Here is an 18,395-nt window from a genome sequence, read left to right as displayed (position 1 = left end):
GGTAAAAATGCTACTGCTGCACTGCAGAACGGCTGCTCTTATTCAGAGTTTATTTTGACTCATTATTTCTGAAAACAACACTATATTACATGCTGGTTTAGATAATGCTTCTTGATTTTAGATATTTGGAGCAGAAACAAGACAGAAAGGCTTTTTAGCAGGGTGAACAGCTCTGTACAGTGACGGTGAAAGCTACAAATGGAGAAATCCTCTCTTTATTTTCTCATGACAACAATAATCCAAACCACAGGAGGATAAGAACACAACAATACTGAACTAAATATGAAATATTACAACTACTAATAATAAACAGATCCACATGTAACTGTAGCAGAGGCCAGCTATGAGTGCTGTGCAGGTGCTCTAGCAGCGGACGCTAGAGGTCATGGTCTTTAGCCTCCCTGTTAGAGCAACCGGCTCCCATGCCGAAAGTCGGCGGTTCGATCCCAGCTTGTAGCGGGTTGGGTGGCGTAAGACCGGCAGGGTTACATAACTATCAAATATTACTTAAATTTTAATTGAAATAATATAAATATAACCCTGACATAAGTGAGCCCTAAAATAGGAAAACGCAAAGCCCCCATTTCCCTGACACTGAACTCAGCTGTGACCTCCAGCTTGTCTGATGTTGCTGCCAGTTCATGGCACTAGACTAAACACACACACACACACATATACTGTGGCTAAAGCTTCCTGTTTTTCATATAACACACCCACACATATGAGCTCACACCCATGCATTACAAGCACAGCATCTTAACACATTCTGAAGTGCTGCACATTAGATCAAGGTGACGAGCTGCAGTGACTTCCTCTGCGTCTCCCTCACAGGATGTGCTGAGACTCTGTTCAGCTCGATGCTGAACCTACTCCGTCTGTCAGTTTCCCTTATCAGCAGATATCTGCTTTCTTTGTTGCTGCTCAAGTGATTTTGTCACCCGCTTTACTTTAATAACGATACACTTGGAGCTGGACTATATGGCCAAAAGCTCACCGCAGTCACCTTCTGTTTTATATTAGTGGATATTGACACTCGTCATGATGCAGTCCTACATTTACTTCCCTTTTAAACGCAGATTACTGCTCCTAAATGAAGCCGCGGAGCTGCTCATTGTGGTTTTACAGTTTTTCTCGATTGCTAAAACACTTCCCACACAGAACAATTTCTCTGACACACACAATCAGATTTTGCCTGGCCCACATGGCACAGTGAATCACGGTACATGACTGGACCAAGTCTGGCTTTCAGACAAGGGCCAAACATGGACCATATCTGGGTCAAGAATCAGCCAAGTTAATAACTTATAACTGGACCTAATCTGGGTCAGATATGTTGGTCTGTCATGATTTCGATGAAATTGATAAACCCATGAAGCGTCGCGCTTCAGGCACACTGTGGGCAGACTTTTACTCGAAGTGACCTGATTGGTGGACTTTTCTTCTTAATTTAAAAATAATTGTAATGTATTTAAATAAAGCTCAAGACTACAAACGTACATGGCCCACATATCTATTATTAACATCTGGGCCAAATACTACATTATAAATCTGGCCCAAATCTTGTGGGCCGCCTTAAAGACAGTGCCACCCGAGCCATGTTTGGCCCACATGCTGTATGCCACCCTGCTGAAAAATCCAGCTTAAACCAGCCTAGGCTGGTTGACCAGGCTGGTTTTAGAGGGGTTTTGGCAATTTTCAGGCTGGTCTTAGCTGGTCAGGCTGGAAAATGACCAGCCAAATCCAGCTAAAACCAGCTTTACCAGCCTGGTTTAAGCTGGACATAGCTGGTTTTGGCTGGAGTCCCAGCTTGGCTAGGCTGGTCAAGCTGATTTTAGCTGATCATCTCTCAGACTGACCAGCTAAGACCAGGCTGGAAATGGCTAGAAACCCCTCTAAAACCATCCTGGTCGACCAGCTAAAACCAGCCAACCAGCCTAGGCTGGTTTAAGCTGGATTTTTCAGCAGTGCAGTGCCGGATAATTGCCTGCTGTGCCAGCTTTTTCCGTGAGTCCACAGAAAATTTCCCCTGGAGGCACAATAAAGTGTACAAACAAACTTTATGCCAAATCTGGGCCAGAATTCTTTGCTACCTGGGTATAAAATCCAGCTTTCAATCTGAAAGTCTCCACCGTTTTCTAAAAAGCACATCCATTTCTCTACAATATAATCACTGTTTCCTGCTTCGCCACGTGAAAGTGAGTTGTTGAACTGTTTCTGCAAAACGCTCCTTCATTTCTCGCTGCCTACACTTTGTGGTTATGTAGAGAGCACTAGAATTCAACCAAACAGCAGATGTTGATCTCCGTTAGCACAGTTACTTGCTGCACACATTGTGATGTTCCCACCACTCTGGCCAGGGACTTTAACAATGGCATGCTGGCCAATGACATTCCCTCCCCACCTTCGTCTTTTTGTGAGGTTGAATCCAGCCTCATCAATGAAGATGACCTGATGCTCCGCTGCAGCCAGCTCTAGCTCAGGGACTCTCTGAAACACACATGATATGTAGTACAGAGCTGGAGAGGTCACTACTGTGAAGCCCAATCAGAGTATGTATACTGTAATCTATACAGTGTTGTGAGTATGCGTCAATTGTGGCACTGTAGAGGACTTACTTGCACATTGTTATATCACAATTCCTTGACTCTTTCTGAACTGCTTTCAGACGTCAACCTGTAGACCTGCTTCATCCTCAGAGTATTTCTGTGCGAGAGACAGGCCAGTGTTGATGAGCTTACCCTATCCATATTTTGAAATATGCTGTTGTTTCTATTATTTTTCTTTTTATTTGCTGTATTGTTATGGCGTTATTTTCTAGAACCATGTTTATGATTTCAGTCTCCTGAAACAGAAGACATTCCTGACCACCTTGTGTTGGTGATCTTCCAGCTCAGCAATACAAATAGTACACTGTAAAATACTGTATTTCCCAAACACTTGGAACATACGTCACAGTGTTTTCACAGTCTACAGAACAGTCCACAGGCAATACTGTACTACAGTGATGTACTCGTTGAGTACAGTGAGATTTCTTACCTATTCTCATTTCGGAAAGTCCGGATGATGGATGCTACAGTGTACCTGCTCACATTTGGCTGTACTCTTTTGTTAGACCACATGGAGAACCAAAGAGGTTTTGATCTCATCAGAGTCTTCCTACTCTGCCTCTGTTTCCAACGTTGGCATCCATTGCTCCAAAACAGAAGAGCTCACCTGTTGCCCTTTTATAAAGCTCTGATTTCTAAATTGCCAGAGTACTGAAGAGGAGGATCCAACCAATGGTTGAACCTAGGATCCAGGAGGAACTATGCGGCTTTTGTCCGGGCCATGGTACACTGGACCAGCTCTATACCCTCACCAGGGTGCTCGAAGGTTCATGGGAGTATGCCCAACCAGTCCTCATGTGTTTTATGGACTTGGAGAAGGCATTCGATCGTGTTCCTCGTGGCATTCTGTTGAGGGTGCTCTGGGAGTATGGAGTCAGAGGTGATCTGTGCCATCCTTGTATGAACAGAGTAGGAGTTTGGACTTTTATGGACAGAATTTTAAGGAGCAGCCTTGGCCTGGAGGGGGTCCGGTTTGGTGACCACAGCATTTCATCACTGTTATTCGCAGACGATGTTGTTCTGTTGGCTTCATTGAACATGGATCTTCAGCATGCACTGAGGTGGTTTGCCATCTCCAGGTTGGAGGAAAGTCCTTACCCCAGGTGGAGTTTAAGTATTCTGGGTTTTATTTTAGGAGTGAGGGGAAGGCTGGTACGTGATATTGACAGGCGGATTGGTGCAGTGGCAGGAGTAATGCAGTTGATGTACAGATCTGTTGTGGTGAAGAAGGAGCTGAGCCGAAAGGCAAAGCTGTCGATTTACCGGTCAATCTATGTTCCTACTCTCACCTAAGGTGATGAGCTTTGGGTCGTGACTGAAAGGACAAGATCTCGCATACAAGCGGCTAAAATGAGTTTCCTTCGAAGGGTGGCAGGGCACACTCTTATAGACAGGGTGAGGAGCTCTGACACCCGGGAGGAGCTCGGAGTAGAGCCACTTCTCCTCCACATCGAGAGAAGTCGACTGAGGTGGCTCGGGCATCTGTTTCGGATGCCTCCTGTACATCTACTTAGGGAGGTGTTCCAGGCATGTCCCAGCGGGAGGAGGCCTCGGGGAAGACCCAGGACACGCTGGAGGGACTATGTCTCTCGGCTGGTTCGGGAACACCTCGGGATCCCCAGGAGGAGCTGGAGGTAGTGTCTGGAAAGAGGGAAGTCTGGGGTTCTCTCCTAAGACTGCTGCCCCCACGACCTGGCCCCAGAAAGCGGCAGAAAATGAATGAATGTATGAATGATTTCTAAATTACCCTTATGTGTGACAGGTCTTTACCCATGTGATGATTTAGTATGTAAAGTAGGGCAACTGACCTTACAATTCTGAATGACAGTGTGTTCCTTGTGAAAACAAGAGGTTTTCTTCATTAAAAAATTGTGCCAAATGCAGAGGATTGTGTGTAGGGTTTTGATAAAAGTGTGTTTTAATCCTGTAACTTGAGTGTAAAGTAGGAATTGTGCCTGTTGTTGAGCAGAATTGGTTCAGGGGGTTGGTGCATCAGTTACATGTTGTAGTCATTGTGTCTGAAGTACAAGCGTACAAGCAATTGTGTGTATAATTTTTCAATTTCATCAAAAACATAAATAATACTTAAACTTGGTGTATATATATACACCTTAGTCCATAGCAAAAGTGGTCTTTTGGTTAATCTTTGTCTTCATGTCTAACAGCAGTGAAGGATGATGGCATCTGCTAACCAGCTGGAGGAGGAGAAGCTCAAACCCAACGAAGGTAATAAAGCAAAGCATATCAGTAATATACGTTAAACTATCAGTGAATAGAGTGCTTCAGATCACATGTCAGACATGCAAGTTGAGACTGCATTCAGTGCTTTTAATGTGTACACCTGCCCCTAACCCTACCCCTTAAGGTCGATTTATACTTCTGCAGCAAGCGCACCCCCGTATGCTCCGGCTCAGTCTGCTGACTCTCGCCGACGCTGACGCACATATCTCAAAAAATGTAAATACTCATCGCAACGACGCGTAGCGTAAGCTCTGATTGGTCAGAACCAAAAGGTGCGCCAGCCCAATGCAGTTTACAAGTTTGAAGTTCCATGAAGGAGCTCCAGATGTTGTTTTACGTTTACCTTCTGATTAAAGTTGTTGCACATCCGCCGGTTCCCACCTCTGAATGAGCGAGTTTGAGCCACTTGTACATTAAGGTAGCGTTCAGAAAAAACAAAACACCAGCGAAGAAACTTGACAGAGAGGAACATAAACACCTACTGCCAGCTAGTTTTTTTGAGAGTTACTGCAGAGCAGCACTAACAGCGCAGCAGAAGTATAAATGCACGGCAACGCGCAGGGCATGCGCTGTGGGTCACACCGATCACTCGACTCAAAATATAAACCAGACTATACATCACTATCTCTATTGAGTGCATGTGTCTGAGACATACCCCAGCTTGCATGTGCAAGTCTGCAGCCAGATACTCTTGGTTAAACTGAGATCCTGACTCTCTGTGGTCATTCAACACCTCAGGATGTCTAGTGCAGAATGTTTGAGGAGATTCCCCCACATATGGCTGGGACACACTAAGCCGACTCTAAAGAACTAACGCTAACAAAACCCAAATGTGTTGTCAACTCACATCAGCCACTTCTACTCCAGTCCTGAGCACAATGCTGCGCTCGCCAAATGTTTGGCAGTCCACTGAAATGAGACTCTGTGTTCTTTGTGAGAAGATGTGGATTTCCATGTGGCAGTATCTGTCTTCTCATTCCACACGGGAAAAAAGGAAAAGTGCTGTATAAATGTAAAGGATTATCAATAGTGTTATCAGTAATAATATAGTTGTCTTTTAGGAAACAGTGTTGATCTTTGTCTCTATTGCAGGTCAGAGGAGCAGCAGGGTTCATTCTGCAATCATTCTTGATGTGAAAGCTGACGCAGGAGCGAATGTAAATGCTTGTGTAATCGTTAGAAGCAACATTCACACAGTGAACTTCAAGGACAGCTCAAACCCTGCAGGAACCGGTACATCACTGCACTCTGCTCACTCAGACACACTGCTCCTTAACTGTGATTGACATTATCCTGTTCTTAATAAAGTTGATGTAGGAATTGGATTTGTGTGAAGTAATAATTTCCAGTCCCTCATTCTCAGTCTTCAGGAGTCTGCATGGCTGTTGAAATAATTGAGCCACATTAACATTTACACTGGTAGCTAAATCTGATGGGTAGCATATTGCATCATTAAAATGAACACCGGCTCTCGCTGTGCAATTTTTATTTTCTTTAATTCCTATTTGATTGTAGCCTGTGCATGAACATGATTCTCATGTCAGACTGTAAGATCACAGTAGTCATAATGACAACAAAGAAACCTTAAAACCAGGAACATACGCTGTTTTGACACGTCTGTGTGGTGGGTTGAAGTCATCATTGGATCTCTTTTGGGGTTGTGATGGTCACAAGAAACCGAAAAGTGGGGGGTGGGTTGCGACGGTCACGAGAAAACCGAATTGGAAGACACATTGGAAGGGGGCGGGCATTCTGTTGCAAAACCACTCAAATTTTCAACCCCCACCTATGTCATTTCATACCCGAACTATTGTGTTCAAAACTGCCCAACTGATTGGCAACACTGGTATGATATGTCATATCATTTATAGGATGGAACAAATGACTATATGTGCAATTGTTTTTAGTGTAATGGGAAGCGCAGGACATAATCATGTTTTACTTTAATAAAAAATCTGTTTCCTCTCTCTTGTAAAGGTGCAGCTGTAGAGAACTGTAAAGCTCCTCCTGTTGATTACACAAACTCCAGTAATGAACTAAAGGAGAAATTAAAGCAGGACTATGAGAAGATATTGATTGGTAATTCACAGAAGGGCCATCAGCAGCCTCTGGATGATATCTACACTGATCTATATGTGGTGGAGAACGAGACTGGAGGAAGAGAGAATGACCATGAGGTGATACAGATAGAGTCAAGACACAACCAACAGACTGCCGAGGATAAACCAATCAAGTGTAACGACATGTTTAAAGTTCAGCCTGACACAGGTCGACGGAACAGAAGAGTCCTGACTCTGGGAATTGCAGGAGTGGGAAAAACTGTCTCTGTCAATAAATTCATCCTAGACTGGGCTGAAGGAAAAGACAATCAGGAAATAGTCTTCATATTTCCACTGCCGTTCCGTAGACTGAATCTGATTAAAGAACAAAAGTCCAGTCTCATAGGTCTGCTTAAAAAGTACTTCTCTATTAAACCTGGAGGACTGAGCTCTCTTCCTGAAGAACAAGGGAAGGTCATGTTCATCTTTGATGGACTGGATGAATATCGCTTTCAATTGAAATTTGAGGAGGATGATGGATTTATAGATGTTGATCAGGAAATGACAGTGAGTGAGATAATAACAAATCTCTTAAAGAGGCAGCTGATGCCCTCTTCCCTGATCTGGATCACATCCAGACCAGCAGCAGCCAGTCTGATACCCCGAGACTACATTGATCAGGTGACTGAGGTGCGAGGATTCAATGATGAACAGAAGGAGCAGTACTTCATCAAAAACAGCAGTGCTGAGGTTGCTGGAAACATCATCAGTCACATCAGGAAATCCAGGAGTCTGTACATCATGTGCCACATCCCTGTCTTCTGCTGGATCTCTCTCACTGTTCTTCAGCCTCTTCTGGCTCGAGAGAGCAATAAAAAAACACCTACAACTCTCACAGGGATGTACATCAACTTCTTACTGTCTCAAAAGCAGCAGATGAAAAAAAAATACAGCAATGATTCTGACCCGGAAGCCTATCCCAGGTCTTTTGATGACATAGTTCTGAAGCTTGGGAAACTGGCCTTTAAACAGCTGGAGGAAGGAAATCTGATTTTCTACAAAACAGATCTGCAGAAGTGTGGGCTGGATGTCAAGGAAGGGTCTCTGTTCTCTGGGTTATGTACTCGAATGTTTCAAGAGGAAAATCCTAATTCAGAGGAACAGGTCTACAGCTTTGTGCATCTCAGCGTTCAGGAGTTCCTCGCTGCTCTCTATGTGTTTTATATTTACAAAGACCAGAAAGCAAATCCATTTCTTGATTTCTGGAAAAAGCTGATATGGAAACTGTCTAAAAAGACCATGTTAAACCTTCATAAGGCTGCAGTCAAGAAGACTTTACAAAGCAAGAATGGACACCTGGACCTTTTCCTCCGGTTCCTGTTGGGTCTCTCACTGGAGTCCAATCAGAGTGACCTGAAGTCCAATCAGAGTGACCTGGAGGAGCTTCTGCCAGAACTGAAGCTCAAAACTGAGAACATCAAAGACACGACAGACTATATCAAGAAGAAAATAGAGGAGGAGAAATCAGCAGAGAGGACCATCAACCTCTTCCACTGTCTCAATGAACTGAAGGATGACTTTGTGGAGGACCTCCAGAAGAGTCTGAGCTCTGGAAATCTCACATCACAGGATCTGTCCTCTGCTCAGTGGTCGGGTCTGGTGTTTGTGCTCCTGATGTCAGAAGAGACTCAAGAGAAGTTTGAACTGCAGAAGTACAGAAGATCTGATGTAGCACTAAAGAGACTGATGCCAGTGATCAAGAACACAAGAAGAGCACTGTAAGAGTCTTCTTTACAACCAATATTATGCACTGTTAGTTTTTTAACTGGGTCTTAATTTTCTATGGGTGAATTTCCTTCTTTAACTGCAATCATTGGTTTCTCAAGTAATCTGTGATCCAGATTAACACATTAATACAGTTGTTTATTTTGTCCTCTACACAGGCTTCAGTGCTGTAATCTCACTGTTCAGTCCTGTGAGAGTTTGTCTTCAGCTCTACAATCCTCAAACTGGTTCCTGAGAGAGCTGGAGCTGAGTAACAATGACCTGCAGGATTCAGGAGTGAAGAAGCTCTCTGATGGACTGAAGAGCCCAAACTGTAAACTGGAGACACTGAGGTCTGAGTTCGAGCACCTGATTATTTTGAAACATATGTATTACCAAAAATCACTCTGTTAATGTAATTTGTGTTGTTCTTTCTTAGCTTGGCCATGTGTAATGTCACTGCTCCGTCCTGTGAGAGTTTGTCTTCAGCTCTACAATCCTCAAACTGTGTGCTGAGAGAGCTGGACCTGAGTAACAATGAGCTGCAGGATTCAGGAGTTCAGCTTCTCTCTGATGGACTGAAGAGTTCAGACTGTAAGCTGGAGACACTGAGGTAAATGGTTTTAATTTAAAATAAATGAAAAGACCTGCAACTCTACCTGTATGACTCCACTGAGCAATGGCACAGACAGGCCACCCTTTACCTATTATTATTCACTATTTGTAGAGCTTAAGTCATATCTAGTTTGCCTGTCTCATCCAACAATTAGCAAACTTTCAAAAGTGGTCTCTGGAATTGCCAGTCTCCTGGAAACAAATCAGAATTCATCACAGCTCTTTCTATCTACTCTAATGTCCTCTGGCTCTTACTGTTTCTCACCCCCCTATGGACATACTTCTCCAGTGTATCTTCCTCTGGATCAACAAGGCAGCTTTATGAAAGAATTGCACATGCAGCTTTCAACCTTCCTCGAGGATAGGACTCCTCTGGTGGTACTTGGAGATTTTAACATCCACCTAGGCAAGCTTCATGCTGCTAAATACCACACTCTGCTAGACTCTTTTGATCTGAGGAAAGTGCCTACCTCAGCTTTTCACAGATCAGGTCCTCTGCTCCTCTGACAATGTATTGGTAACCCAACTACACACACAAGACCACTTCCCCCTCACTCTAAATTTCACTTTTCACTCATCTCATTCACCTCCATGCATCACAGTTTATCCCAATCTAGGCTCCACTCTGATTGAAGTCACTTCCACCAAACTGTCCTCCTGACCCATTCTGCTCCACAATCTGGCGTTTTTATTTATCTGGCCAGCATGCCCTATCCTCTCTGCCCCTTGGCTATCTGATGTTCTCAAGTTTCTATCACAACCAAATGAACTCTTCTAACTCTCCTATGATCTTCAAAGCGTTCTGTAAGATCATGTTGATATCCCGATTCCTTCATGGAGCTGAAATCCAAGATGTATGAAAACTCTGATCTACCCTCTTACCTAAGAAACTCTCGAAAACTGATACCATGGAACAAAACAAAAACCTTTCTAATCTAAGAAGCAAACCTACAAGGTAACTAGTTGTTCGGCTGTCTCGATCGTTCATCCCGTACCTCTACCAGAGCACGTCACTGACACTCTCAGTGTAATTGGTAAAATATGACCAGACAAAGGTCTTTGTGAATATTGCACTTTTTTATTTTTCTGATTGTTTATTCTGAGTTGTGAGTTTAAAGGAAAGGCTCGAAAGTGTCTGGGATCCAATAGGCAGGATACTCCAGCACAGTGTCATACTGTGAGCTTTCTGGTAACCTAAATTTTACTAGGCAAATAAAATATTTACCTACTTTGAATTCTACAGAAGTTGTTGTGACTGGTAAATTGTTAGGACACTTTTGTTGACCTTTGGTGTATATGGTCAGTGTGGATCAAACTAGGATCACAAATGAATGGAGCAGTTAGGTCTTTTTTAGTGCTCATTTTTAATCTGGCAAGTTGCGTGGTAAAAGACTAGGAAGGATTAGGTACACCACAACAACAACCACACACTCACTAGTTAACCTGAATCACAATCACCCACAATCCAGGCTTGCAGATTGCTGGCAAACATGCACCATCACCTGGACTACAATTCTGTCACTTTATGAACTACAAATCCCATCATGCACCACACACACCTGTTCCAGATCTCTGACGATTGCGCACACACACATCTGGTAGCTCATCTAATCTTATTGCAGACTATATATACTGCTCACATTCCCACACACATTGCTGAGTCTCGTTATACTGTAGCATTATGAAGCATTTCCGTATGTTGTTTTTCTTTACTGTTTTTTCTGACCCTCACCGCTTGTCTGCAGCCTGTACCATTTGCCTGATTCTTGACTATGTATTTTGGATTGCCTGTATGTACCCGTTTGCTCCTGCAGTGCCTGCCAGACGATTCTTAATAAAACTTGCACTTGGATTCTCTGCTCCCTTGTCCAGCTTCCCTTACGTTACACATTGTCTTGCCTGTCAGTGTGCTCACAAAGCCAAACTCAAACACTTTTAGACAGTTACAGATGATTATAGGAGTGAATATCCTTCCTGCAGTTTATTGAAAACACTTGAAACTAGACAGTCTTTTGGACATGAGAATCACAAGAGCTGCATCCGAATCCTCAGTGCTCACTTTGTAGGATTTATTTGCTGCTGTTAACATGATTAACCAGAAAATTCCGTAGGCGATCGCTCAGAACATTGGGTATCTTGGGAACTGTACTCCAGTGGTTCAGCTCTTACCTCTAAGGAAGGTCATCAAGGGTGTCTTGGAGGGGTACTGCTACTGAGGAACCTCAGGGCTGTTCTAGGTCTGCTTCTCCTCTCCATCTACATAACTTGGGTCTGCCATTTAAAAATCTTGTCCAGGCTAGACTAATGCAATGCACTCTTGGCTGGCCTCCCAACCAAAACCTCAAGCCTCTGCACAGCTTCATGCTCAGTTGCTATCTGGTGATGTCTGTCTGCCAGACTAATGTGTTTGTGTGTGTTTGTAGGTTGTCTGGCTGTATGGTGACAGAGGAAGGCTGTGGTTTTCTGTCTTCAGCTCTGACTTCAAACCCCTCACACCTGAGAGAGCTGGATCTGAGCTACAATCATCCAGGAGATTCAGGAGTCAAGCTGCTCTCTGAACAACTGGAGGATCCAAACTACACACTGGACACACTCAAGTATGTGGAGGAGCAGATGCATATGCCGTCATGTAAAGGAGTTGTCATGCCAACATGTTCTGTAGCTGGTTGTGACAAAATTGGAACATTTTAAGTTTATTACAGTACATTATTGACTGAATGTGAATCTGTGTGTGTGTACAGTGTGGATCATGGAGGAGAGAAGATGATTACAGCAGGACTGCACAAATGTATGTCAACACACATATACACAATCAAACTACACACACAGTACACACTCACTCACACACAATGTTTTTAAACTCAGAATATCCTATTTTCAGGTGGTGATTAATTGTAATTGTAAATGTAATGTACAGCTTTGCATGCATATTAAGGGCACATGTTATTAAAGGATTAATGTTTTAAACCACGCTGTTTTTGTAGAACCTTGGGTGGATTCTGAATCTCTATATAGATTGCATCACATGAATTCCTTACGTCATGCAGCCTAAATCACATATATACCGTAACATCAATATTTATCACATTACATATATCATGTGAACTGGAAATGTGAGTGTTGTTGTGTTATAAATGTGTCTCTTCTTGTGTTCAGATGCCTGTTTCCTCACACTGGACCCAAACACAGCCAACACTGAACTCATTCTGTCTGAGGAGAACCGAGAGGTGACCGGTGTGAGAGAGAATCAGCCGTATCCTGATCATCCAGACAGATTTGATTGTGTTCTTCAGGTGTTGTGCAGAGAGAGTGTGTGTGGACGCTGCTACTGGGAGGTTGACTGGAGCGGAGATCACGTGTTAATAGCAGTGTCGTATAAGCGCATCTTGAGGAAGGGATACGGAGAAGAGTGTTGGTTTGGAAATAATGATCATTCCTGGTGTTTGAGCAGCTCTCCCTCCAGTTTCTCATTCAGATACAATAACATGAAGAATCCTCTGCCAGTAGAGCCGATCAGCAGGAGAATAGGAGTGTTTGTGGATCACAGTGCAGGAACTCTGATCTTCTACAACATCAGTGAAGACACAACCATCCTCATCCACTCAGTCCAGACCACATTCACTGAGCCGCTCTATCCTGGGTTCTGGGTTTATTCTGGATCATCAGTGAAACTGTGTTGATGAGATGAGTACCTTAGGTTGCATCTGCTCCCAAAATTGTATCTATGTTACCTTAAAATATACATCCCCAAATCAGAAAAGGTTGGAATAGTATGGAAAACACAAATAAAAAGTGTCTGTCTCCTCTTCCTCTGCAGCAGGACTCTGTAATGTGAGCTGAATGTGGTTCTGCATTGTCCTGTTGGACTCTGCATGGGCATCTCTGGAGCAGAAGGCAGCATCTTGAGCTCCAGAATCTCTCTGTGCTGTTCAGCATTACTGAAGCATCACTGAAGAGCAGGTCACCTTCACCAAGAGCACCGACACAACCCCAGACCATGACAGAGCTGGGCTTCTGGACTTGTTACCTGTAACTGTCTGGAATATCCTTTTCTTCTTTGGTCCGGAGCACACAACGTCCATTTCTCCCCCAAAATACCTGAGATACTGCTTCATCTGAGCACAGTGCATGTCTCCACTGTGTGATGGTCCATCCCAGATGCCACCGAGCCCAGAAAAGTCTGAGCTGTGCGGATTACAGGACGAAGGCTTCTTGACAAGAGTGAACCAGGGATGGCCATGGTCTCGAATAATCTCTATCACGGGCCAAACATCTTTCTGTGGAACCTTCACTGATCACTATGATCACCTCTGCCATTGATCGACCATTGAAAGCCATGAGATGACAACGTAGAGACATCAGTGTTAGATGGAGTTTTATTTTGACTGCAATTCCTCCGCAACTTCCTCTGTGTCTGCAGCATTTCTTACAGCATAGATCCCATGCTGTTTGATGCAAGCAGACCGGAATGGACAGTAAAGTTGAAGGCGAGTCGATAAAATTTGTTCTGTTTGTAGCATTATTGGGTAAAACTTCAACTCCACTTGAATAAAGGACAGATCGCCGATCACACACTACGAGTCAGAGAACTTCAAATGTTCTGTGTTCATACTGTATGCAGTGAAACACAAGTCACAGTACATCTGGAAATAACTAATTTCTTTCTTCGTGTTTTCCACACTGTGCCAACTGTTTCTGATTAGGGGTTGTAGTTATTTGTAACTATTTACGAAATTTGTTTTAAAAACCTATTTTTTCCAAGACAAATATACAACTTTTAGTTTGGGCCTGTCCACTACTCAACTGTGCGGGTGGATGATTTTCGGTCAGTGGAAAGTAAGAGTTTTATTAATTCTTCACTAATTGTGTTGTATCACAGTCTTCTGTCAATCCCTAAGGACATAAAATCATAGTTTTAAAGATTACGCTTGAGATTTTTCATGGGTGCTGATGTGCTTTAACCACATTTAGATTTCAGTAAAATATTAAAATTAAAAAGGAAATGAATTATGTCGTAATGAATGCCATAAATAATGTAGCCTTTGACAGTGAGCATAAGTGTTTCTAGACATGATTTGGTATTTTTGAATAATATAATTAGAAAGTCATATTTTGCCTTTAAGTTCAGTTTCTCTAGGTATTTTTGTAACTCAATAGTAATACAGCACAGTTCGGAGACAGTGATATTGTAAGGTAAGCGATGTCTTTAAAACAACAGTAAGAAATATTGAGTAAAGTCTGGAAGTACAGTGGTCATGACTGAACGAGGCGAACTCCTGAAATCACGATCATCTCAGATTATACTCATGATCCTATCAAAGCTTTCTGTTTCTTATTAGCCTATAGCCTATCTATCTCAGAGATTACACAAGATTACACTCATAACCATGTCTATCTCAGAGATTACACTAGATTACACTCATAATCATGTCTATCTCAGAGATTACACTAGATTACACTCATAATCATGTCTATCTCAGAGATTACACTAGATTACACTCATAATCATGTTTATCTCAGAGATTACACTAGATTACACTCATAATCATGTTTATCTCAGAGATTACACTAGATTACACTCATAATCATGTCTATCTCAGAGATTACACTAGATTACACTCACAACCATGTCTATCTCAGAGATTACACTAGATTACACTCATAATCATGTTTATCTCAGAGATTATTACACTAGATTACACTCATAATCATGTCTATCTCAGAGATTACACTAGATTACACTCACAACCATGTCTATCTCAGAGATTACACTAGATTACACTAATAATCATGTCTATCTCAGAGATTATTACACTAGATTACACTCATTATCATGTCTATCTCAGAGATTATTACACTAGATTACACTAATAATCATGTTTATCTCAGAGATTACACTAGATTACACTCATAATCATGTCTATCTCAGAGATTACACTAGATTACACTCAGAATCATGTCTATCTCAGAGATTACCCTAGATTACACTCATAATCATGTCTATCTCAGAGATTATTACACTAGATTACACTCATAATCATGTCTATCTCAGAGATTATTACACTAGATTACACTAATAATCATGTTTATCTCAGAGATTACACTAGATTACACTCATAATCATGTTTATCTCAGAGATTACACTAGATTACACTCATAATCATGTTTATCTCAGAGATTACACTAGATTACACTCAGAATCATGTCTATCTCAGAGATTACACTAGATTACACTCATAATCATGTCTATCTCAGAGATTATTACACTAGATTACACTCATAATCATGTCTATCTCAGAGATTATTACACTAGATTACACTCATAATCATGTCTATCTCAGAGATTATTACACTAGATTTCACTAATAATCATGTCTATCTCAGAGATTACACTAGATTACACTCATAATCATGTTTATCTCAGAGATTACACTAGATTACACTCATAATCATGTTTATCTCAGAGATTACACTAGATTACACTCATAATCATGTTTATCTCAGAGATTATTACACTAGATTACACTCATAATCATGTTTATCTCAGAGATTACACTAGATTACACTCATAATCATGTCTATCTCAGAGATTACACTAGATTACACTCATAATCATGTCTATCTCAGAGATTATTACACTAGATTACACTAATAATCATGTTTATCTCAGAGATGACACTAGATTACACTCATAATCATGTTTATCTCAGAGATTACACTAGATTACACTCAGAATCATGTCTATCTCAGAGATTACACTAGATTACACTCATAATCATGTTTATCTCAGAGATTACACTAGATTACACTCAGAATCATGTCTATCTCAGAGATTACACTAGATTACACTCATAATCATGTCTATCTCAGAGATTATTACACTAGATTACACTCATAATCATGTCTATCTCAGAGATTATTACACTAGATTACACTAATAATCATGTTTATCTCAGAGATTACACTAGATTACACTCATAATCATGTTTATCTCAGAGATTACACTAGATTACACTCATAATCATGTTTATCTCAGAGATTACACTAGATTACACTCAGAATCATGTCTATCTCAGAGATTACACTAGATTACACTCATAATCATGTTTATCTCAGAGATTACACTAGATTACACTCATAATCATGTCTATCTCAGAGATTATTACACTAGATTACACTAATAATCATGTTTATCTCAGAGATTACACTAGATTACACTCATAATCATGTTTATCTCAGAGATTACACTAGATTACACTCATAATCATGTTTATCTCAGAGATTACACTAGATTACACTCAGAATCATGTCTATCTCAGAGATTACACTAGATTACACTCATAATCATGTCTATCTCAGAGATTATTACACTAGATTACACTCATAATCATGTCTATCTCAGAGATTATTACACTAGATTACACTAATAATCATGTCTATCTCAGAGATTACACTAGATTACACTCAGAATCATGTCTATCTCAGAGATTATTACACTAGATTACACTAATAATCATGTCTATCTCAGAGATTACACTAGATTACACTCAGAATCATGTCTATCTCAGAGATTATTACACTAGATTACACTCATAATCATGTCTATCTCAGAGATTATTACACTAGATTACACTCATAATCATGTCTATCTCAGAGATTACACTAGATTACACTCAGAATCATGTCTATCTCAGAGATTATTACACTAGATTACACTCATAATCATGTCTATCTCAGAGATTATTACACTAGATTACACTAATAATCATGTCTATCTCAGAGATTACACTAGATTACACTCAGAATCATGTCTATCTCAGAGATTATTACACTAGATTACACTCATAATCATGTCTATCTCAGAGATTATTACACTAGATTACACTCATAATCATGTCTATCTCAGAGATTATTACACTAGATTACACTCATAATCATGTCTATCTCAGAGATTACACTAGATTACACTAATAATCATGTCTATCTCAGAGATTATTACACTAGATTACACTCATAATCATGTCTATCTCAGAGATTATTACACTAGATTACACTAATAATCATGTCTATCTCAGAGATTATTACACTAGATTACACTCATAATCATGTCTATCTCAGAGATTACACTAGATTACACTCATAATCATGTCTATCTCAGAGATTATTACACTAGATTACACTCATAATCATGTTTATCTCAGAGATTACACTAGATTACACTCATAATCATGTCTATCTCAGAGATTATTACACTAGATTACACTAATAATCATGTTTATCTCAGAGATTACACTAGATTACACTCATAATCATGTTTATCTCAGAGATTACACTAGATTACACTCATAATCATGTTTATCTCAGAGATTACACTAGATTACACTCAGAATCATGTCTATCTCAGAGATTACACTAGATTACACTCATAATCATGTCTATCTCAGAGATTATTACACTAGATTACACTCATAATCATGTCTATCTCAGAGATTATTACACTAGATTACACTAATAATCATGTCTATCTCAGAGATTACACTAGATTACACTCAGAATCATGTCTATCTCAGAGATTATTACACTAGATTACACTAATAATCATGTCTATCTCAGAGATTACACTAGATTACACTCAGAATCATGTCTATCTCAGAGATTATTACACTAGATTACACTCATAATCATGTCTATCTCAGAGATTATTACACTAGATTACACTCATAATCATGTCTATCTCAGAGATTACACTAGATTACACTCAGAATCATGTCTATCTCAGAGATTATTACACTAGATTACACTCATAATCATGTCTATCTCAGAGATTATTACACTAGATTACACTAATAATCATGTCTATCTCAGAGATTACACTAGATTACACTCAGAATCATGTCTATCTCAGAGATTATTACACTAGATTACACTCATAATCATGTCTATCTCAGAGATTATTACACTAGATTACACTCATAATCATGTCTATCTCAGAGATTATTACACTAGATTACACTCATAATCATGTCTATCTCAGAGATTACACTAGATTACACTAATAATCATGTCTATCTCAGAGATTATTACACTAGATTACACTCATAATCATGTCTATCTCAGAGATTATTACACT

The 18,395-nt window shown here is 40.6% G+C and overlaps 1 long non-coding RNA gene across 3 annotated transcripts in view; it reads left to right on the top strand.

Annotated features, from left to right (window-relative positions):
• si:zfos-2131b9.2 overlaps window positions 1-14,268 on the top strand; it is a 26,939-nt gene extending 12,671 nt beyond the window's left edge. For all 3 annotated transcript variants that reach the window (XR_012402888.1, XR_012402887.1, XR_012402889.1), the window contains 8 exons: window positions 4,772-4,832; window positions 5,940-6,080; window positions 6,825-8,664; window positions 8,830-9,003; window positions 9,090-9,263; window positions 11,689-11,862; window positions 12,007-12,053; window positions 12,422-14,268. This is a non-coding gene — a long non-coding RNA (si:zfos-2131b9.2). The remainder of the gene's footprint in view (window positions 1-4,771; window positions 4,833-5,939; window positions 6,081-6,824; window positions 8,665-8,829; window positions 9,004-9,089; window positions 9,264-11,688; window positions 11,863-12,006; window positions 12,054-12,421) is intronic.
• The last annotated feature ends 4,127 nt before the right edge of the window (window positions 14,269-18,395 follow it).

The sequence above is a fragment of the Danio rerio genome, chromosome 4, assembly GCF_049306965.1.
Source record: "Danio rerio strain Tuebingen ecotype United States chromosome 4, GRCz12tu, whole genome shotgun sequence".
NCBI classification, from domain to species: domain Eukaryota; kingdom Metazoa; phylum Chordata; class Actinopteri; order Cypriniformes; family Danionidae; genus Danio; species Danio rerio.
Note: the sequence above shows the minus strand (reverse complement) of the source record. Positions and strands in the feature narration are given on the sequence as shown.